The sequence below is a fragment of the Pleurodeles waltl genome, chromosome 4_1 (genome assembly GCF_031143425.1).
Source record: "Pleurodeles waltl isolate 20211129_DDA chromosome 4_1, aPleWal1.hap1.20221129, whole genome shotgun sequence".
NCBI lineage: Eukaryota > Metazoa > Chordata > Amphibia > Caudata > Salamandridae > Pleurodeles > Pleurodeles waltl.
Genome location: NC_090442.1, coordinates 40,081,050 through 40,103,712, shown reverse-complemented (window position 1 = coordinate 40,103,712; position 22,663 = coordinate 40,081,050). Strand labels below are relative to the sequence as shown.

Below are 22,663 nucleotides of genomic sequence, written 5' to 3'. Positions count from 1 at the left end.
AGTCTTTTTCTCACAGCACACAACTTATCTTTACATAAAAACTGGAGGCACACTCTTACAATACTCCTTTCACTCTCACTCATTAAGAAAGCCCAATACAAACTGCACAATCAGTTACGTTATGCCTTCAGCATTGCTACTTTTCTGTCTTTCTGCCATACCAAAGTACCTCTTCATAAATGCCACGGATATGCAATACGTATGCAACAATATGACATGGCACAATCATTCTTAACAGAACTGTGGGTAGATGCAGTGCAGGGAGTGTGTGCGTGCAGAAAGCAGAAACTATGCATGCGTAGAAACTCTATGATTTTCTCCAGGAATAATGCAAATTGTCCCACAGAAAAAATATAGTACTGGAGAAGAATCATAAAGGATTGACACAATTGCTGCCTTTGCTGTTGCCCCAATTGTGTAATCTGTCAAGGACTGGTCTCTTGCAGATTGAGGCATCTAGTTGCAATTGTGTGGTATAAATCACCCTTACAACCATTTTTGCTATAAACTTGAGATCTTTCTCAGATTCTATCCCACAGACTTCTTATGAATGAGGAACTCTGAAATTGTCACATTGAAATTTGTACGTCCTTAAAGCTCTGCTGGTTATTCAAATGGGCAGATTGTTTTTTAAATTCCTTTTTGTCTCGAGTTGTAGTTATATTGATACAGAGGCATAATTGTTGAATGATATATATTGGTTTGATTGAAATATGTTCGTAGAGGTGGTGATAGGCTTTCTGTGTCTGTCTGAGAGCAAGGACCGGTTAACGTCTTTTTCCAAGAGCAATTTGTTGTGAAAGGTATCAGGCAAAGGAGTATGTATTGTGATGTGGTTCTCTGACTGCTTCTGTCCACTTGCCAAAAGTTCCAAGGCCCTATGATAGCACAAAAACGGTAAGAGTGAAGTGGTGGGTGCCAGAGGTTTAAAATGGTCAGTTTAATTAAAGACAGAAAAGTGAAACGAATGACTGCAGAAATACTGTATGTGGCCATGAACTGAGATGAAAGGATGATTTTGGAACACTGTCTTGCAGATTACCCTCAATGCCGCAATGGATAGGGCACTACTCTCACAGACCAGGGTGTGTAAGTTTAAGTCTATCTGAGGTGCGCACCCTGAACTAATACATTTTTGCTGAAACCTAATCATATTGTTTACTCTTCCTCGTAGCAGCTTGCCAGGGTGATAGTATATTGCAACAGAACCATTCCACTTCTTCACTGAAAAGAGTCATGCTGGTTACCCAAATATGCAGCGTGTCATTTTATACAGCTTTCTTTATTGAAATTAAACTTGGACTCACTTGAAATATTCTCTTTCAAAATGAATGTTTTGAGCTGCTGTGAATTTTATTTCTAGAGGTGGTGACAGGCTTTCCGGTACGTGCTTAGGTCAAGGCCCTGTTCATGTCACTTGTATAAGCTAATTCAGGGAGCAAATTAGCAAGTCAAGAAATGGGAAGTCTGAACTACTGTCAAAGCAGTTTCATTCTCTTTTCAAATAATCCAAAAATACCATTGCAGCATAAAACAGAGTATTCAATAAAAGAAGAAAGGAGGATTAACGGCAAAAAAGCACATCATAAGATATGAAACTTTGGAAATTATCTGGATATTGTTTGAAAAAACTCCTTTGATGGAGGGAAGATGAAGAATGGTATGGGATCCTGTCCTGCGCACCTGTAATTGATATGTTCCACATCCAATCATACCACCTAACCCTAAACACCCAAATATTTTGCAGTCAGTGACTATGTGGCCTGATGGGTATGACGTCTGACTTTGGATCAGAAGATTGAGGGTTCGAGTCCCTTCATGGTTGAATCTTTTTCTCACAGCACCCAACTTATCTTTACATAGAAACTGGAAACACACTCTTACAATACTCCTTTCACTCTCACTCATTAAGAAAGCCAAATGCAAACTGCACAATCAGTCACGTTATGCCTTCAGCATTGCTACTTTTCTGTCTTTCTACCATACCAAAGTACCTCTTCATAAATGCAATGGATATGCAATACGTATGCAACAATATAACACCGCACAATCATTCTTAACAGAACTGTGGATAGATGCAGTGCAGGGAGTGTGTGCGTGCAGAAAGCAGAAACTATGTATGCGTAGAAGCTCTATGATTTTCTCCAGGAATAATGCTAATTGTCGCTCAGAAAAAATATAGTACTGGAGAAGAATCATAAAGGATTGACACAATTGCTGCCTTTGGTGTTGCCCCAATTGAGTAATCTGTCAAGGACTGGCCTCTTGCAGATTGAGGCACCTAGTTGCAATTGTGTGGTATAAATCACCCTTACAACCATTTCTGCTATAAACTTGAGATCTTTCTATGATACTATCTCACAGACTTCTTATGAATGAGGAACTCTGAAATTGTCACATTCCAATTTGTACGTCCTTAAAACTCTGCTGGTTATTCAAATGGGCAGATTGTTTTTTAAATTCCTTTCTGTCTCGAGTTGTAGTTATATTGAAAATTGGAAATTATCTAGATATTGTTTGAAAAAACTCCTTTGATGGAAAGAAGATGAAGAACGGTATGGGATCCTGTCCTGCGCACCTGTAATTGATATGTTCCACATCCATTCATACCACCTAACCCTAAACACCCAAACATATTGCAGTCAGTGACCATGTGGCCTAATGGATAAGGCGTCTGACTTCAGATCAGAAGATTGAGGGTTCCAGTCCCTTCGTGGTTGAGTCTTTTTCTCACAGCACCCAACTTATCTTTACATACAAACTGGAGGCACACTCTTACAATACTCCTTTCACTCTCACTCATTAAGAAAGCCCAATGCAAACTGCACAATCAGTCACGTTATGCCTTCAGCATTGCTACTTTTCTGTCTTTCTGCCATACCAAAGTACCTCTTCATAAATGCCACGGATATGCAATACGTATACAACAATATGACATGGCACAATCATTCTGATCAGAACTGTGGGTAGATTCAGTGCAGGGAGTGTGTGCGTGCAGAAAGCAGAAACTATGCATGGGTAGAAGCTCTATGATTTTCTCCAGGAATAATGCAAATTGTCCCTCAGAAAAAATATAGTACTAGAGAAGAATCATAAAGGGTTGACACAATTGCTGCCTTTGCTGTTGCCCCAGTTGTGTAATCTGTCAAGGACTGGTCTCTTGCAGATTGAGGCACCTAGTTGCAATTGTGTGGTAAAAATCACCCTTACAACCATTTTTGCTATAAACTTGAGATCTTTCTGAGATACAATCTCACAGACTTCTTATGAATGAGGAACTCTGAAATTGTCACATTCCAATTTGTACGTCCTTAAAACTATGCTGGTTATTCAAATGGGCAGATTGTTTTTTTAATTCCTTTCTGTCTCGAGTTGTAGTTATATTGATACAGAGGCATAATTGCTGAATGATATATATTGGTTTGATTGAAATATGTTCGTAGAGGTGGTGATAGGCTTTCTGTGTCTGTCTGAGAGCAAGGACCGGTTAACGTCTTTTTCCAAGAGCAGTTTGTTGTGAAAGGTATCAGGCAAAGGAGTATGTATTGTGATGTGGTTCTCTGACTGCTTCTGTCCAGTTGCCAAAAGTTCCAAGGCCCTATGATAGCACAAAAACGGTAAGATTGAAGTGGTGGGTGCCGGAGGTTTAAAATGGTCAGTTTAATTAAAGACAGAAAAGTGAAACGAATGACTGCAGAAATACTGTATGTGGCCATGAACTGAGATGAAAGGATGATTTTGGAACTCTGTCTTGCAGATTACCCTCAATGCCGCAATGGATAGGGCACTACTCTCACAGACCAGGGGGTGTAAGTTTAAGTCTATCTGAGGTGCACACCCTGAACTAATACATTTTTGCTGAAACCTAATCATATTGTTTACTCTTCCTCGTAGCAGCTTGCCAGGGTGATAGTATATTGCAATAGAACCATTCCACTTCTTCACTCAAAAGTGTCATGCTGGTTACCCAAATGTGCAGCGTGTCATTTTACACAGCTTTCTTAATTGAAATTAAACTTGGACTCACTTGAAATATTCTCTTTCAGAATGAATGTTTTGAGCTGCTGTGAATTTTATTTCTAGAGGTGGTGACAGGCTTTCAGGTATGTGCTTAGGTCAAGGCCCTGTTCCTGTCACTTGTATAAGCTAATTCAGGGAGCAAATTAGCAAGTCAAGAAATGGGAAGTCTGAACTACTGTCAAAGCAGTTTCATTCTCTATTCAAATAATCCAAAAATACCATTGCAGCATAAAACAGAGTATTCAATAAAAGAAGAAGGAGGATTAACGGCAAAAAAGGACATCATAAGATATGAAACTTTGGAAATTATCTAGATATTGTTTGAAAAAACTCCTTTGATGGAAAGAAGATGAAGAACTGTATGGGATCCTGTCCTGCGCACCTGTAATTGATATGTTCCACATCCATTCATACCACCTAACCCTAAACACCCAAACATATTGCAGTCAGTGACCATGTGGCCTAATGGATAAGGTGTCTGACTTCAGATCAGAAGATTGAGGGTTCGAGTCCCTTCATGGTTTGGTCTTTTTCTCACAGCACCCAACTTATCTTTACATACATACTGGAAATACACTCTTAAAATACTCCTTTCACTCTCACTCATTAAGAAAGCCCAATGCAAACTGCACAATCAGTCACGTTATGCCTTCAGCATTGCTACTTTTCTGTCTTTCTGCCATACCAAAGTACCTCTTCATAAATGCCACGGATATGCAATACGTATACAACAATATGACATGGCACAATCATTCTGAACAGAACTGTGGGTAGATTCAGTGCAGGGAGTGTGTGCGTGCAGAAAGCAGAAACTATGCATGGGTAGAAGCTCTATGATTTTCTCCAGGAATAATGCAAATTGTCCATCAGAAAAAGTATAGTACTAGAGAAGAATCATAAAGGATTGACACAATTGCTGCCTTTGCTGTTGCCCCAGTTGTGTAATCTGTCAAGGACTGGTCTCTTGCAGATTGAGGCACCTAGTTGCAATTGTGTGGTAAAAATCACCCTTACAACCATTTTTGCTATAAACTTGAGATCTTTCTGAGATACTATCTCACAGACTTCTTATGAATGAGGAACTCTGAAATTGTCACATTCCAATTTGTACGTCCTTAAAACTCTGCTGGTTATTCAAATGGGCAGATTGTTTTTTAAATTCCTTTCTGTCTCGAGTTGTAGTTATATTGATACAGAGGCATAATTGTTGAATTATATATATTGGTTTGATTGAAATATGTTCGTAGAGGTGGTGATAGGCTTTCTGTGTCTGTCTGAGAGCAAGGACCGGTTAACGTCTTTTTCCAAGAGCAGTTTCTTGTGAAAGGTATCAGGCAAAGGAGTATGTATTGTGATGTGGTTCTCTGACTGCTTCTGTCCACTTGCCAAAAGTTCCAAGGCCCTATGATAGCACAAAAACTGTAAGATTGAAGTGGTGGGTGCCAGAGGTTTAAAATGGTCAGTTTAATTAAAGACAGAAAAGTTAAACAAATGACTTCAGAAATACTGTATGTGACCATGAACTGAGATGAAAGGATGATTTTGGAACTCTGTCTTGCAGATTACCCTCAATGCCGCAATGGATAGGGCACTACTCTCACAGACCAGGGTGTGTAAGTTTAAGTCTATCTGAGGTGCACACCCTGAACTGATACATTTTTGCTGAAACCTAATCATATTGTTTACTCTGCCTCGTAGCAGCTTGCCAGGGTGATAGTATATTGCAACAGAACCATTCCACTTCTTCACTGAAAAGAGTCATGCTGGTTACCCAAATTTGCAGCGTGTCATTTTATACAGCTTTCTTTATTGAAATTAAACTTGGACTCACTTGAAATATTCTCTTTCAAAATGAATGTTTTGAGCTGCTGTGAATTTTATTTCTAGAGGTGGTGACAGGCTTTCAGGTACGTGCTTAGGTCAAGGCCCTGTTCATGTCACTTGTATAAGCTAATTCAGGGAGCAAATTAGCAAGTCAAGAAATGGGAAGTCTGAACTACTGTCAAAGCAGTTTCATTCTCTATTCAAATAATCCAAAAATACCATTGCAGCATAAAACAGAGTATTCAATAAAAGAAGAAGGAGGATTAACGGCAAAAAAGGACATCATAAGATATGAAACTTTGGAAATTATCTAGATATTGTTTGAAAAAACTCCTTTGATGGAAAGAAGATGAAGAACTGTATGGGATCCTGTCCTGCGCACCTGTAATTGATATGTTCCACATCCATTCATACTACCTAACCCTAAACACCCAAACATATTGGAGTCAGTGACCATGTGGCCTAATGGATAAGGTGTCTGAGTTTGAATCAGAAGATTGAGGGTTCGAGTCCCTTCATGGTTTGGTCTTTTTCTCACAGCACCCAACTTATCTTTACATACATACTGGAAATACACTCTTAAAATACTCCTTTCACTCTCACTCATGAAGAAAGCCCAATGCAAACTGCACAATCAGTCACGTTATGCCTTCAGCATTGCTACTTTTCTGTCTTTCTGCCATACCAAAGTACCTCTCCATAAATGCCACGGATATGCAATACGTATGCAACAATATGACACGGCACAATCATTCTTAACAGAACTGTGGGTAGATGCAGTGCAGGGAGTGTGTGCGTGCAGAAAGCAGAAACTATGCATGCGTAGAAACTCTATGATTTTCTCCAGGAATAATGCAAATTGTCCCTCAGAAAAAATATAGTACTGGAGAAGAATCATAAAGGATTGACACAATTGCTGCCTTTGCTGTTGCCCCAATTGTGTAATCTGTCAAGGACTGGTCTCTTGCAGATTGAGGCACCTAGTTGCAATTGTGTGGTATAAATCACCCTTACAACTATTTTTGCTATAAACTTGAGATCTTTCTGAGATACTATCTCACAGACTTCTTATGAATGAGGAACTCTGAAATTGTCACATTCTAATTTGTACGTCCTTAAAACTATGCTGGTTATTCAAGTGGGCAGATTGTTTTTTAAATTCCTTTCTGTCTCGAGTTGTAGTTATATTGATACAGAGGCATAATTGTTGAATTATATATATTGGTTTGATTGAAATATGTTCGTAGAGGTGGTGATAGGCTTTCTGTGTCTGTCTGAGAGCAAGGACCGGTTAACGTCTTTTTCCAAGAGAAGTTTGTTGTGAAAGGTATCAGGCAAAGGAGTATGTATTGTGATGTGGTTCTCTGACTGCTTCTGTCCACTTGCCAAAAGTTCCAAGGCCCTATGATAGCACAAAAATGGTAAGATTGAAGTAGTGGGTGCCGGAGGTTTAAAATGGTCAGTTTAATTAAAGACAGAAAAGTGAAACGAATGACTGCAGAAATACTGTATGTGGCCATGAACTGAGATAAAAGGATGATTTTGGAACTCTGTCTTGCAGATTACCCTCAATGCCGCAATGGATAGGGCACTACTCTCACAGACCAGGGGGTGTAAGTTTAAGTCTATCTGAGGTGCACACCCTGAACTAATACATTTTTGCTGAAACCTAATCATATAGTTTACTCTTCCTCGTAGCAGCTTGCCAGGGTGATAGTATATTGCAACAGAACCATTCCACTTCTTCACTGAAAAGAGTCATGCTGGTTACCCAAATGTGCAGCGTGTCATTTTAAACAGCTTTCTTTATTGAAATTAAACTTGGACTCACTTGAAATATTCTCTTTCAAAATGAATGTTTTGAGCTGCTGTGAATTTTATTTCTAGAGGTGGTGACAGGCTTTCAGGTACGTGCTTAGGTCAAGGCCCTGTTCATGTCACTTGTATAAGCTAATTAAGGGAGCAAATTAGCAAGTCAAGAAATGGGAAGTGTTAGAAATGGGGTCTTTGGTTGACAGTCTGGTTACCCCCTGTTCAAGCAAGGACCCTCACTCTAGTTAGGATAAAAGAGAATCACCCTCAGCTAACCCCTGCTTACCCCCTTGGTAGCTTGGCAGAGCAGTAGGCTTAACCTCAGAGTGCTAGGTGTAAAGTATTTGTACCAACACACACAGTAACTTAATGAAAACACTACAAAATGACACAACACCAGTTTAGAAAAATAGGAAATATTTATCTAGACAAAACAAGACCAAAACGACAAAAATCCAACATACACAAGTCAAGTTATGATTTTTTTAAAGGTTTAAAAATAAAAAAGAGTCTTTAGGTAGTTGTAACACCACACTAGCGCTGCTAGCGTGAAAATGTACCTGGTTTGCGTCAAAAATAACCCCGCACGGGCGGTGTGCGTCGAAAGTAACCCTGCACGGCTGTGTGCGTCGAAAACAACTCGGCACGGCGGTGCGTGTTGAAAAAGCCAGCCACACGACGATCCGAAAGTCCCGCGGCGCAGGGTGCGATCTCTCAGCCTCCGTCAGCGATGCTGCGCGTCGTTTCTCCTGCTCCGGGCGTCGGTTTTTCGGTCGCGTTTCCTGCGGCGTCGTTTCTCAGCTGCGGAACCGGCGTCGCGTCGTTTTCTCAGCCGCGATCGGATTCGCGTCCATCTTTTCTCCGCACAGCGCTCGGTGCGTGTATTTTTGTCCTTAGGCTGCCAGCCTCTCCTTTCAGGGTCCCAGGAACTGGAAGGGCACCACAGAGCAGAGTAGGGGTCTCTCCAGAGACTCCAGGTGCTGGCAGGAAGAAGTCTTTGCTATCCCTGAGACTTCAACAACAGGAGGCAAGCTCTACATCAAGCCCTTGGAGATTTCTTCTTCAAGATGGAAGGCACACAAAGTCCAGTCTTTGCCCTCTTACTCTGGCAGAAGCAGCACTGCAGGAAAGCTCCACAAAGCACAGTCACAGGCAGGGCAGCACTTTTTCCTCAGCTATCAGCTCTTCTCCAGGCAGAGGTTCCTCTTGGTTCCAGAAGTGTTTCTAAAGTTTGTAAGTTTGGGTGCCCTTCTTATACCCATTTTAGTCTTTGAAGTCACCTTTCTTCAAAGGGGACTCACACCTTCTTGTGAAATCCTGCCTTGCCCAGGCAAGGCCTCAGACACACACCAGGGGGCTGGAGACAGCATTGTCAGAGGCAGGCACAGTCCTTTCAGATGAGAGTGACCACTCCACCCCTCCCTCCTAGCAGAGATGGCTAATCAGGAAATGCAGATCACACCCCAGCTCCCTTTGTGTCACTGTCTGGTGTGAGGTGAAAAACAACCCAACTGTCAAACTGACCCAGACAGGGAATCCACAAACCAGGCAGAGTCACAGAATGGTTTAAGCAAGAAAATGCTCACTTTCTAAAAGTGGCATTTCCAAACGCACAATCTTAAAATCAACTTTACTAAAAGATGTATTTTTAAATTGTGAGTTCAGGGATCCCAAACTCCACATGTCCATCTACTCTCTAGGGGAATCTACACTTTAATCATATTTAAAGGTAGCCCCCATATTATCCTATGAGAGAGAGACAGACCTTGCAACAGTGAAAACGAAATTGGCAGTATTTCACTGTCAGGACATATAAACCACATTACTATATGTCCTACCTTATCCATACACTGCACCCTGCCCTTGGGGCTACCTAGGGCCTACCTTAGGGGTGCCTTACATGTAAGGAAAGGGAAGGTTTAGGCCTGGCAAGTGGGTACACTTGCCAAGTCGAATTTACAGTGTAAGAATACACACACAGACACTGCAGTGGCAGGTCTGAGACATGATTACAGAGCTACTTATGTGGGTGGCACAACCAGTGCTGCAGGCCCACTAGTAGCATTTGATTTACAGGCCCTGGCACCTCTAGTGCACCTTACTAGGGACTTACTAGTAAATCAAATATGCCAATCATGGATAAACCACTTACATACAATTTAAACAGGAGAGCATATGCACTTTAGCACTGGTTAGCAGTGGTAAAGTGCTCAGAGTTGAAAAGCCAACAGCAACATGTCAGAAAAAAATAGGAGGCAGGAGGCGAAAAAGACTGGGGATGACCCTGCATAAGCAAAAGTCCAACACGACCCCCTACCAGCCTAAAGCCAGGGGAGAACAATCAATACCTTGATGTACTTCCCTGATTGGGGCGATAGAACAGGGACCCAGGCCCACAACAGCAGGGGCATGTTCCAGTTCTACGCCTTCCTGACTCCAGTTGGATCCCTCTGTCCATACTCTCAGGGCCCACTAAGCTAACCCATGGGGAACCCTTCTCCACATCTACAGACACCATCTGTGCAACACCTAACTTTACTTTGCTCACAGATGTATTGCAATGGGCAGATAGTACCACCAGGGCCAACACAGTGGTGTTGCCCACTCCACCCCCGGGGTGTGACTCTCGTCCTCCCCCCCCCAGGGGCAACTCTGTCCACCAGGACAGCAAGCCACAGTGGCCCCAGACAACTGTCAGGGATGAGAGCCCGACCTCAGGCCTCTCTAACCACTGTGACTGTGGAGAGTGGGGGGTGGTAGCCCCAGGTGCCTTGCACCCTTTGACCACTCTCTCTTCCACCAGGTCAGGGATGACAACCTGACCCTGGTCCTCCCCTCTGGGGCTCTGTAACCTCCCGGCAGACGCAGCACCCCCAGAGTCAAAAACTGTCAGGGTGCTTGTAGAAGCAGTCCTGCACAATTCTTCCACCATTGCAGGGATGTTAACCTGCAACTGATCCTCCAACCTGGGGTCTGTACCTTCAGGTTGGACCAGGGCCAGGGGTGAGGCTTCCCTCCCCCTGCCCTCTCCTCTGGGGTCCTGGACCACCCAACTAGGAGTGGCCCCCCCAGAAGACAACATGGTAGGGGCACTGTTAGCAGTAGCCCCTTCCTCCAGGTCAGGGGGGACACCCTTAACCTGGCCTCCCAATCCAGGGTCTGTACCCACAGACTGGATCACTGCCTGGCAAACCAGGACTTCCTGGGGGGCATACCTACCCCCTACCAGGTCAGAGTTTACCCTCTGAACCTGGTCATCCAACCCAGGGTCACCACCCTGCGGTTGAACCACTGCCTGGCACACCAGGACTTCCTTGGGAGCACACTTACCCCCCATCAGGTCAGAGTTTACCGCCTGAACCTGATCATTCAACCCAGAGTCACCACCCTGCGGTTGAACCATTGCCTGGCACACCAGGACTTCCAGGGGGGCACACTTACCCCCCTCAAGGGACACACTGTCCCGAAGGGCCACACAAGAGTCTGGCTGGCGCAGGTCTCCTGACCTCTGCCCATCTGACAGAGTCTGGATTCCCCCCAACCCAGAAATGGTCTTACCAAGGTCATTCATGGGGGGCTCTGCTCTCAGAGCTGGCCCCTGACCCTCCAGGTTCTCCACTGGGGTCCGCAACCCCCTCTCAACCCTCTGTCTGGACTTCTGCACCCCCTCACTAGGAGTGGTACTGCCAGACACCAGAACTGGTGGGACGCTGGCTACAGCCGCCCCCCCAAGTTCTCCTGACACTGTGGGGTCTCCCTCAACAGATGGCCCTATGGTACAGGCTAGGCTCCCCTCCTGGTGTTCCCGCAGGGAACCCTCCAGGACCTGGGACCGGATCTCGGGCACCTTGGGCCTCAACCCATCCCCATTCCCTCTCCTCTGAGACTGGACATGGGGTCCCTCACCCATCCCACTACACTGGGACCTACCTGGGACACTACAATCCTTCCCTACCTCACCTGGTTGGGAACTACCTAGACCACTCCTCTCAGGAGCACCCCCAAATGCCTCTTCAGACTCTCTGGTACTCACCCAGAAGTCTGCCTCCATTGTAAGCTCCCTGGGGTCAGAGAACTCACACTCCACCTGGTGTTGGCATAGCTCTGGAAAATAAGGACTAGACATATGCTCTCCAGCAATTACATCACTCAGCCCCTCACATGAATTAACCAAAGTACCCTTCACCCAACCATCCAGTGACTCTGCCTTGAAAAAGCACCCCACATCACCCTCCTGAGGCTGGTGAGACAGTACCTGACTGTCCCTGACACTCAACCCACACTCTTCTGGGATGTTTTCACACTCCATAACCAGGACTTCTACCTGGGGGGAACCCCTCTCCCTGTCACTCTCACCTAGAGTCAGTAGAGTGTCCCTCCCACCAGTAGGAATATGACTCCCCATGCCAGTTCCCCAATCCACCTCAGGGACCCTGTGCATCACTGGAGCTACCTCATACCCCTGAACCTCCTGGCGTGTGTTAACTCCCTCCTTCAAGTAGGGCACCACCTCTCTGGGCATGTGCACTTCTGCAGCATCACTGGATATACAATTGTTGCTGCCACCATTCCAGCTGGACTCAGCCCTCATGACTTCCAGCTCTTTCAATTTAAGCTCGTAAGCATAAATCATTTTTTTAATCTCTAAGTTCCTCCTCCTTTCTTCCAACTCCCAATCGAGCTTTTTCAGCTCCCATTGGTACTCCCTCTCTGCCTGTCTGTCCTGTAACTCTTCAGGAGTCAGACCCTTGGGTGACACCCTGCCACCCCTCCTGGGGACCCTCCCCCCAGGCGTAACAGGTTCCTCCACTACACCACTGTGTATCCTCTGCACTTCTCCACCCATATTCTCCTCCTCTGTGTGCCCTCCAGCCTTCTTGATTGTCACCCAAGCCCTCTGTGCCTGTTGCAGCTCCCCCTCCCTGGTGGCGCTCTCAGTGGGACAGTCAAGATCTTTAAGGAACTGTTTCAATTGAGCAACTGAGTACTCCTTCAGTTTCTCCATTTCAAACACAGCTCCAGCTGTTGCATCTCCAGATTGAGACATGATGGTCACAAGTGCAAAGTTCCAAAAGGCAGAAAAAAATAATTTCCCAATGAAGTAAAAAGAATCAGTCAAGGGATCAGCAAAATCATGGAAGTAGAATAAAAAGAGTCCTTAAGAGAAAAATCAAAAGATCACCAAACAAGTAGTAAGTGGTCACGTAGTGGTCTGAGATCAAAACAGTAGTGTACACTTAATTACTGTATGTCAAGTACAAATACAAGTCCAATCCCGACCGCTGGTCACCAATGTTAGAAATGGGGTCTTTGGTTGACAGTCTGGTTACCCCCTGTTCAAGCAAGGACCCTCACTCTAGTTAGGATAAAAGAGAATCACCCTCAGCTAACCCCTGCTTACCCCCTTGGTAGCTTGGCAGAGCAGTAGGCTTAACCTCAGAGTGCTAGGTGTAAAGTATTTGTACCAACACACACAGTAACTTAATGAAAACACTACAAAATGACACAACACCAGTTTAGAAAAATAGGAAATATTTATCTAGACAAAACAAGACCAAAACGACAAAAATCCAACATACACAAGTCAAGTTATGATTTTTTTAAAGGTTTAAAAATAAAAAAGAGTCTTTAGGTAGTTGTAACACCACACTAGCGCTGCTAGCGTGAAAATGTACCTGGTTTGCGTCAAAAATAACCCCGCACGGGCGGTGTGCGTCGAAAGTAACCCTGCACGGCTGTGTGCGTCGAAAACAACTCGGCACGGCGGTGCGTGTTGAAAAAGCCAGCCACACGACGATCCGAAAGTCCCGCGGCGCAGGGTGCGATCTCTCAGCCTCCGTCAGCGATGCTGCGCGTCGTTTCTCCTGCTCCGGGCGTCGGTTTTTCGGTCGCGTTTCCTGCGGCGTCGTTTCTCAGCTGCGGAACCGGCGTCGCGTCGTTTTCTCAGCCGCGATCGGATTCGCGTCCATCTTTTCTCCGCACAGCGCTCGGTGCGTGTATTTTTGTCCTTAGGCTGCCAGCCTCTCCTTTCAGGGTCCCAGGAACTGGAAGGGCACCACAGAGCAGAGTAGGGGTCTCTCCAGAGACTCCAGGTGCTGGCAGGAAGAAGTCTTTGCTATCCCTGAGACTTCAACAACAGGAGGCAAGCTCTACATCAAGCCCTTGGAGATTTCTTCTTCAAGATGGAAGGCACACAAAGTCCAGTCTTTGCCCTCTTACTCTGGCAGAAGCAGCACTGCAGGAAAGCTCCACAAAGCACAGTCACAGGCAGGGCAGCACTTTTTCCTCAGCTATCAGCTCTTCTCCAGGCAGAGGTTCCTCTTGGTTCCAGAAGTGTTTCTAAAGTTTGTAAGTTTGGGTGCCCTTCTTATACCCATTTTAGTCTTTGAAGTCACCTTTCTTCAAAGGGGACTCACACCTTCTTGTGAAATCCTGCCTTGCCCAGGCAAGGCCTCAGACACACACCAGGGGGCTGGAGACAGCATTGTCAGAGGCAGGCACAGTCCTTTCAGATGAGAGTGACCACTCCACCCCTCCCTCCTAGCAGAGATGGCTAATCAGGAAATGCAGATCACACCCCAGCTCCCTTTGTGTCACTGTCTGGTGTGAGGTGAAAAACAACCCAACTGTCAAACTGACCCAGACAGGGAATCCACAAACCAGGCAGAGTCACAGAATGGTTTAAGCAAGAAAATGCTCACTTTCTAAAAGTGGCATTTCCAAACGCACAATCTTAAAATCAACTTTACTAAAAGATGTATTTTTAAATTGTGAGTTCAGGGATCCCAAACTCCACATGTCCATCTACTCTCTAGGGGAATCTACACTTTAATCATATTTAAAGGTAGCCCCCATATTATCCTATGAGAGAGAGACAGACCTTGCAACAGTGAAAACGAAATTGGCAGTATTTCACTGTCAGGACATATAAACCACATTACTATATGTCCTACCTTATCCATACACTGCACCCTGCCCTTGGGGCTACCTAGGGCCTACCTTAGGGGTGCCTTACATGTAAGGAAAGGGAAGGTTTAGGCCTGGCAAGTGGGTACACTTGCCAAGTCGAATTTACAGTGTAAGAATACACACACAGACACTGCAGTGGCAGGTCTGAGACATGATTACAGAGCTACTTATGTGGGTGGCACAACCAGTGCTGCAGGCCCACTAGTAGCATTTGATTTACAGGCCCTGGCACCTCTAGTGCACCTTACTAGGGACTTACTAGTAAATCAAATATGCCAATCATGGATAAACCACTTACATACAATTTAAACAGGAGAGCATATGCACTTTAGCACTGGTTAGCAGTGGTAAAGTGCTCAGAGTTGAAAAGCCAACAGCAACATGTCAGAAAAAAATAGGAGGCAGGAGGCGAAAAAGACTGGGGATGACCCTGCATAAGCAAAAGTCCAACAGGAAGTCTGAACTACTGTCAAAGCAGTTTCATTCTCTTTTCAAATAATCCAAAAATACCATTGCAGCATAAAACAGAGTATTCAATAAAAGAAGAAAGGAGGATTAACGGCAAAAAAGCACATCATAAGATATGAAACTTTGGAAATTATCTAGATATTGTTTGAAAAAACTCCTTTGATGGAAAGAAGATGAAGAACGGTATGGGATCCTGTCCTGCGCACCTGTAATTGATATGTTCCACATCCAATCATACACCTAACCCTAAACACCCAAACATATTGCAGTCAGTGACCATGTGGCCTAATGGATAAGGCGTCTGACTTTGGATCAGAAGATTGAGGGTTCGAGTCCCTTCGTGGTTGAGTCTTTTTCTCACAGCACACAACTTATCTTTACATAAAAACTGGAGGCACACTCTTACAATACTCCTTTCACTCTCACTCATTAAGAAAGCCCAATACAAACTGCACAATCAGTCACGTTATGCCTTCAGCATTGCTACTTTTCTGTCTTTCTGCCATACCAAAGTACCTCTTCATAAATGCCACGGATATGCAATACGTATGCAACAATATGACATGGCACAATCATTCTTAACAGAACTGTGGGTAGATGCAGTGCAGGGAGTGTGTGCGTGCAGAAAGCAGAAACTATGCATGCGTAGAAACTCTATGATTTTCTCCAGGAATAATGCAAATTGTCCCACAGAAAAAATATAGTACTGGAGAAGAATCATAAAGGATTGACACAATTGCTGCCTTTGCTGTTGCCCCAATTGTGTAATCTGTCAAGGACTGGTCTCTTGCAGATTGAGGCATCTAGTTGCAATTGTGTGGTATAAATCACCCTTACAACCATTTTTGCTATAAACTTGAGATCTTTCTCAGATTCTATCCCACAGACTTCTTATGAATGAGGAACTCTGAAATTGTCACATTGAAATTTGTACGTCCTTAAAGCTCTGCTGGTTATTCAAATGGGCAGATTGTTTTTTAAATTCCTTTTTGTCTCGAGTTGTAGTTATATTGATACAGAGGCATAATTGTTGATTGATATATATTGGTTTGATTGAAATATGTTTGTAGAGGTGGTGATAGGCTTTCTGTGTCTGTCTGAGAGCAAGGACCGGTTAACGTCTTTTTCCAAGAGCAATTTGTTGTGAAAGGTATCAGGCAAAGGAGTATGTATTGTGATGTGGTTCTCTGACTGCTTCTGTCCACTTGCCAAAAGTTCCAAGGCCCTATGATAGCACAAAAACTGTAAGATTGAAGTTGTGGGTGCCGGAGGTTTAAAATGGTCAGTTTAATTAAAGACAGAAAAGTGAAACGAATGACTGCAGAAATACTGTATGTGGCCATGAACTGAGATGAAAGGATGATTTTGGAACTCTGTCTTGCAGATTACCCTCAATGCGGCAATGGACAGGGCACTACTCTCACAGACCAGGGGGTGTAAGTTTAAGTCTATCTGAGGTGCACACCCTGAACTAATAAATTTTTGCTGAAACCTAATCATATTGTTTACTCTTCCTCGTAGCAGCTTGCCAGGGTGATAGTATATTGCAACAGAACCATTCCACTTCTTCACTGAAAAGAGTCATGCTGGTTACCCAAATGTGCAGCGTGTCATTTTATACAGCTTTCTTTATTGAAATTAAACTTGGACTCACTTGAAATATTCTCTTTCAAAATGAATGTTTTGAGCTGCTGTGAATTTTATTTCTAGAGGTGGTGACAGGCTTTCAGGTACGTGCTTAGGTCAAGGCCCTGTTCATGTCACTTGTATAAGCTAATTCAGGGAGCAAATTAGCAAGTCAAGAAATGGGAAGTCTGAACTACTGTCAAAGCAGTTTCATTCTCTTTTCAAATAATCCAAAAATACCATTGCAGCATAAAACAGAGTATTCAATAAAAGAAGAAAGGAGGATTAACGGCAAAAAAGCACATCATAAGATTTGAAACTTTGGAAATTATCTAGATATTGTTTGAAAAAACTCCTTTGATGGAAAGAAGATGAAGAACGGTATGGGATCCTGTCCTGCGCACCTGTAATTGATATGTTCCACATCCATTCATACCACCTAACCCTAAACACCCAAACATATTGCAGTCAGTGACCATGTGGCCTAATGGATAAGGCGTCTGACTTCAGATCAGAAGATTGAGGGTTCCAGTCCCTTCGTGGTTGAGTCTTTTTCTCACAGCACCCAACTTATCTTTACATACAAACTGGAGGCACACTCTTACAATACTCCTTTCACTCTCACTCATTAAGAAAGCCCAATGCAAACTGCACAATCAGTCACGTTATGCCTTCAGCATTGCTACTTTTCTGTCTTTCTGCCATACCAAAGTACCTCTTCATAAATGCCACGGATATGCAATACGTATACAACAATATGACATGGCACAATCATTCTGAACAGAACTGTGGGTAGATTCAGTGCAGGGAGTGTGTGCGTGCAGAAAGCAGAAACTATGCATGGGTAGAAGCTCTATGATGTTCTCCAGGAATAATGCAAATTGTCCCTCAGAAAAAATATAGTACTAGAGAAGAATCATAAAGGGTTGACACAATTGCTGCCTTTGCTGTTGCCCCAGTTGTGTAATCTGTCAAGGACTGGTCTCTTGCAGATTGAGGCACCTAGTTGCAATTGTGTGGTAAAAATCACCCTTACAACCATTTTTGCTATAAACTTGAGATCTTTCTGAGATACAATCTCACAGACTTCTTATGAATGAGGAACTCTGAAATTGTCACATTCCAATTTGTACGTCCTTAAAACTATGCTGGTTATTCAAATGGGCAGATTGTTTTTTTAATTCCTTTCTGTCTCGAGTTGTAGTTATATTGATACAGAGGCATAATTGCTGAATGATATATATTGGTTTGATTGAAATATGTTCGTAGAGGTGGTGATGGGCTTTCTGTGTCTGTCTGAGAGCAAGGACCGGTTAACGTCTTTTTCCAAGAGCAGTTTGTTGTGAAAGGTATCAGGCAAAGGAGTATGTATTGTGATGTGGTTCTCTGACTGCTTCTGTCCAGTTGCCAAAAGTTCCAAGGCCCTATGATAGCAGAAAAACGGTAAGATTGAAGTGGTGGGTGCCGGAGGTTTAAAATGGTCAGTTTAATTAAAGACAGAAAAGTGAAACGAATGACTGCAGAAATACTGTATGTGGCCATGAACTGAGATGAAAGGATGATTTTGGAACTCTGTCTTGCAGATTACCCTCAATGCCGCAATGGATAGGGCACTACTCTCACAGACCAGGGGGTGTAAGTTTAAGTCTATCTGAGGTGCACACCCTGAACTAATACATTTTTGCTGAAACCTAATCATATAGTTTACTCTTCCTCGTAGCAGCTTGCCAGGGTGATAGTATATTGCAATAGAACCATTCCACTTCTTCACTCAAAAGTGTCATGCTGGTTACCCAAATGTGCAGCGTGTCATTTTACACAGCTTTCTTAATTGAAATTAAACTTGGACTCACTTGAAATATTCTCTTTCAGAATGAATGTTTTGAGCTGCTGTGAATTTTATTTCTAGAGGTGGTGACAGGCTTTCAGGTACGTGCTTAGGTCAAGGCCCTGTTCATGTCACTTGTATAAGCTAATTCAGGGAGCAAATTAGCAAGTCAAGAAATGGGAAGTCTGAACTACTGTCAAAGCAGTTTCATTCTCTATTCAAATAATCCAAAAATACCATTGCAGCATAAAACAGAGTATTCAATAAAAGAAGAAGGAGGATTAACGGCAAAAAAGGACATCATAAGATATGAAACTTTGGAAATTATCTAGATATTGTTTGAAAAAACTCCTTTGATGGAAAGAAGATGAAGAACTGTATGGGATCCTGTCCTGCGCACCTGTAATTGATATGTTCCACATCCATTCATACTACCTAACCCTAAACACCCAAACATATTGTAGTCAGTGACCATGTGGCCTAATGGATAAGGTGTCTGAGTTCGAATCAGAAGATTGAGGGTTCGAGTCCCTTCATGGTTTGGTCTTTTTCTCACAGCACCCAACTTATCTTTACATACATACTGGAAATACACTCTTAAAATACTCCTTTCACTCTCACTCATTAAGAAAGCCCAATGCAAACTGCACAATCAGTCACGTTATGCCTTCAGCATTGCTACTTTTCTGTCTTTCTGCCATACCAAAGTACCTCTTCATAAATGCCACGGATATGCAATACGTATACAACAATATGACATGGCACAATCATTCTGAACAGAACTGTGGGTAGATTCAGTGCAGGGAGTGTGTGCGTGCAGAAAGCAGAAACTATGCATGGGCAGAAGCTCTATGATTTTCTCCAGGAATAATGCAAATTGTCCCTCAGAAAAAGTATAGTACTAGAGAAGAATCATAAAGGATTGACACAATTGCTGCCTTTGCTGTTGCCCCAGTTGTGTAATCTGTTAAGGACTGGTCTCTTGCAGATTGAGGCACCTAGTTGCAATTGTGTGGTAAAAATCACCCTTACAACCATTTTTGCTATAAACTTGAGATCTTTCTGAGATACTATCTCACAGACTTCTTATGAATGAGGAACTCTGAAATTGTCACATTCCAATTTGTACGTCCTTAAAACTCTGCTGGTTATTCAAATGGGCAGATTGTTTTTTAAATTCCTTTCTGTCTCGAGTTGTAGTTATATTGATACAGAGGCATAATTGTTGAATGATATATATTGGTTTGATTGAAATATGTTCGTAGAGGTGGTGATAGGCTTTCTGTGTCTGTCTGAGAGCATGGACCGGTTAACGTATTTTTCCAAGAGCAGTTTGTTGTGAAAGGTATCAGGCAAAGGAGTATGTATTGTGATGTGGTTCTCTGACTGCTTCTGTCCACTTGCCAAAAGTTCCAAGGCCCTATGATAGCACAAAAACGGTAAGTGAAGTGGTGGGTGCCAGAGGTTTAAAATGGTCAGTTTAATTAAAGACAGAAAAGTGAAACGAATGACTGCAGAAATACTGTATGTGGCCATGAACTGAGATGAAAGGATGATTTTGGAACACTGTCTTGCAGATTACCCTCAATGCCGCAATGGATAGGGCACTACTCTCACAGACCAGGGTGTGTAAGTTTAAGTCTATCTGAGGTGCGCACCCTGAACTAATACATTTTTGCTGAAACCTAATCATATTGTTTACTCTTCCTCGTAGCAGCTTGCCAGGGTGATAGTATATTGCAACAGAACCATTCCACTTATTCACTGAAAAGAGTCATGCTGGTTACCCAAATGTGCAGCGTGTCATTTTATACAGCTTTCTTTATTGAAATTAAACTTGGACTCACTTGAAATATTCTCTTTCAAAATGAATGTTTTGAGCTGCTGTGAATTTTATTTCTAGAGGTGGTGACAGGCTTTCCGGTACGTGCTTAGGTCAAGGCCCTGTTCATGTCACTTGTATAAGCTAATTCAGGGAGCAAATTAGCAAGTCAAGAAATGGGAAGTCTGAACTACTGTCAAAGCAGTTTCATTCTCTTTTCAAATAATCCAAAAATACCATTGCAGCATAAAACAGAGTATTCAATAAAAGAAGAAAGGAGGATTAACGGCAAAAAAGCACATCATAAGATATGAAACTTTGGAAATTATCTGGATATTGTTTGAAAAAACTCCTTTGATGGAGGGAAGATGAAGAATGGTATGGGATCCTATCCTGCGCACCTGTAATTGATATGTTCCACATCCAATCATACCACCTAACCCTAAACACCCAAATATATTGCAGTCAGTGACCATGTGGCCTGATGGGTATGACGTCTGACTTTGGATCAGAAGATTGAGGGTTCGAGTTCCTTCATGGTTGAATCTTTTTCTCACAGCACCCAACTTATCTTTACATACAAACTGGAAACACACTCTTACAATACTCCTTTCACTCTCACTCATTAAGAAAGCCCAATGCAAACTGCACAATCAGTCACGTTATGCCTTCAGCATTGCTACTTTTCTGTCTTTCTACCATACCAAAGTACCTCTTCATAAATGCAATGGATATGCAATACGTATGCAACAATATAACACCGCACAATCATTCTTAACAGAACTGTGGATAGATGCAGTGCAGGGAGTGTGTGCGTGCAGAAAGCAGAAACTATGTATGCGTAGAAGCTCTATGATTTTCTCCAGGAATAATGCTAATTGTCGCTCAGAAAAAATATAGTACTGGAGAAGAATCATAAAGGATTGACACAATTGCTGCCTTTGCTGTTGCCCCAATTGAGTAATCTGTCAAGGACTGGCCTCTTGCAGATTGAGGCACCTAGTTGCAATTGTGTGGTATAAATCACCCTTACAACCATTTCTGCTATAAACTTGAGATCTTTCTATGATACTATCTCACAGACTTCTTATGAATGAGGAACTCTGAAATTGTCACATTCCAATTTGTACGTCCTTAAAACTCTGCTGGTTATTCAAATGGGCAGATTGTTTTTTAAATTCCTTTCTGTCTCGAGTTGTAGTTATATTGAAAATTGGAAATTATCTAGATATTGTTTGAAAAAACTCCTTTGATGGAAAGAAGATGAAGAACGGTATGGGATCCTGTCCTGCGCACCTGTAATTGATATGTTCCACATCCATTCATACCACCTAACCCTAAACACCCAAACATATTGCAGTCAGTGACCATGTGGCCTAATGGATAAGGCGTCTGACTTCAGATCAGAAGATTGAGGGTTCCAGTCCCTTCGTGGTTGAGTCTTTTTCTCACAGCACCTAACTTATCTTTACATACAAACTGGAAACACACTCTTACAATACTCCTTTCACTCTCACTCATTAAGAAAGCCCAATGCAAACTGCACAATCAGTCACGTTATGCCTTCAGCATTGCTACTTTTCTGTCTTTCTGCCATACCAAAGTACCTCTTCATAAATGCCACGGATATGCAATACGTATACAACAATATGACATGGCACAATCATTCTGATCAGAACTGTGGGTAGATTCAGTGCAGGGAGTGTGTGCGTGCAGAAAGCAGAAACTATGCATGGGTAGAAGCTCTATGATTTTCTCCAGGAATAATGCAAATTGTCCCTCAGAAAAAATATAGTACTAGAGAAGAATCATAAAGGGTTGACACAATTGCTGCCTTTGCTGTTGCCCCAGTTGTGTAATCTGTCAAGGACTGGTCTCTTGCAGATTGAGGCACCTAGTTGCAATTGTGTGGTAAAAATCACCCTTACAACCATTTTTGCTATAAACTTGAGATCTTTCTGAGATACAATCTCACAGACTTCTTATGAATGAGGAACTCTGAAATTGTCACATTCCAATTTGTACGTCCTTAAAACTATGCTGGTTATTCAAATGGGCAGATTGTTTTTTTAATTCCTTTCTGTCTCGAGTTGTAGTTATATTGATACAGAGGCATAATTGCTGAATGATATATATTGGTTTGATTGAAATATGTTCGTAGAGGTGGTGATAGGCTTTCTGTGTCTGTCTGAGAGCAAGGACCGGTTAACGTCTTTTTCCAAGAGCAGTTTGTTGTGAAAGGTATCAGGCAAAGGAGTATGTATTGTGATGTGGTTCTCTGACTGCTTCTGTCC

The 22,663-nt window shown here is 42.9% G+C and overlaps 1 non-coding gene across 1 annotated transcript; it reads left to right on the top strand.

Annotated features, from left to right (window-relative positions):
• The first annotated feature begins 15,367 nt into the window (after positions 1-15,367).
• TRNAQ-UUG (transfer RNA glutamine (anticodon UUG)) lies at positions 15,368-15,440 on the top strand. Its single transcript has one exon. It is a non-coding gene; the product is annotated as a tRNA-Gln (tRNA).
• The last annotated feature ends 7,223 nt before the right edge of the window (positions 15,441-22,663 follow it).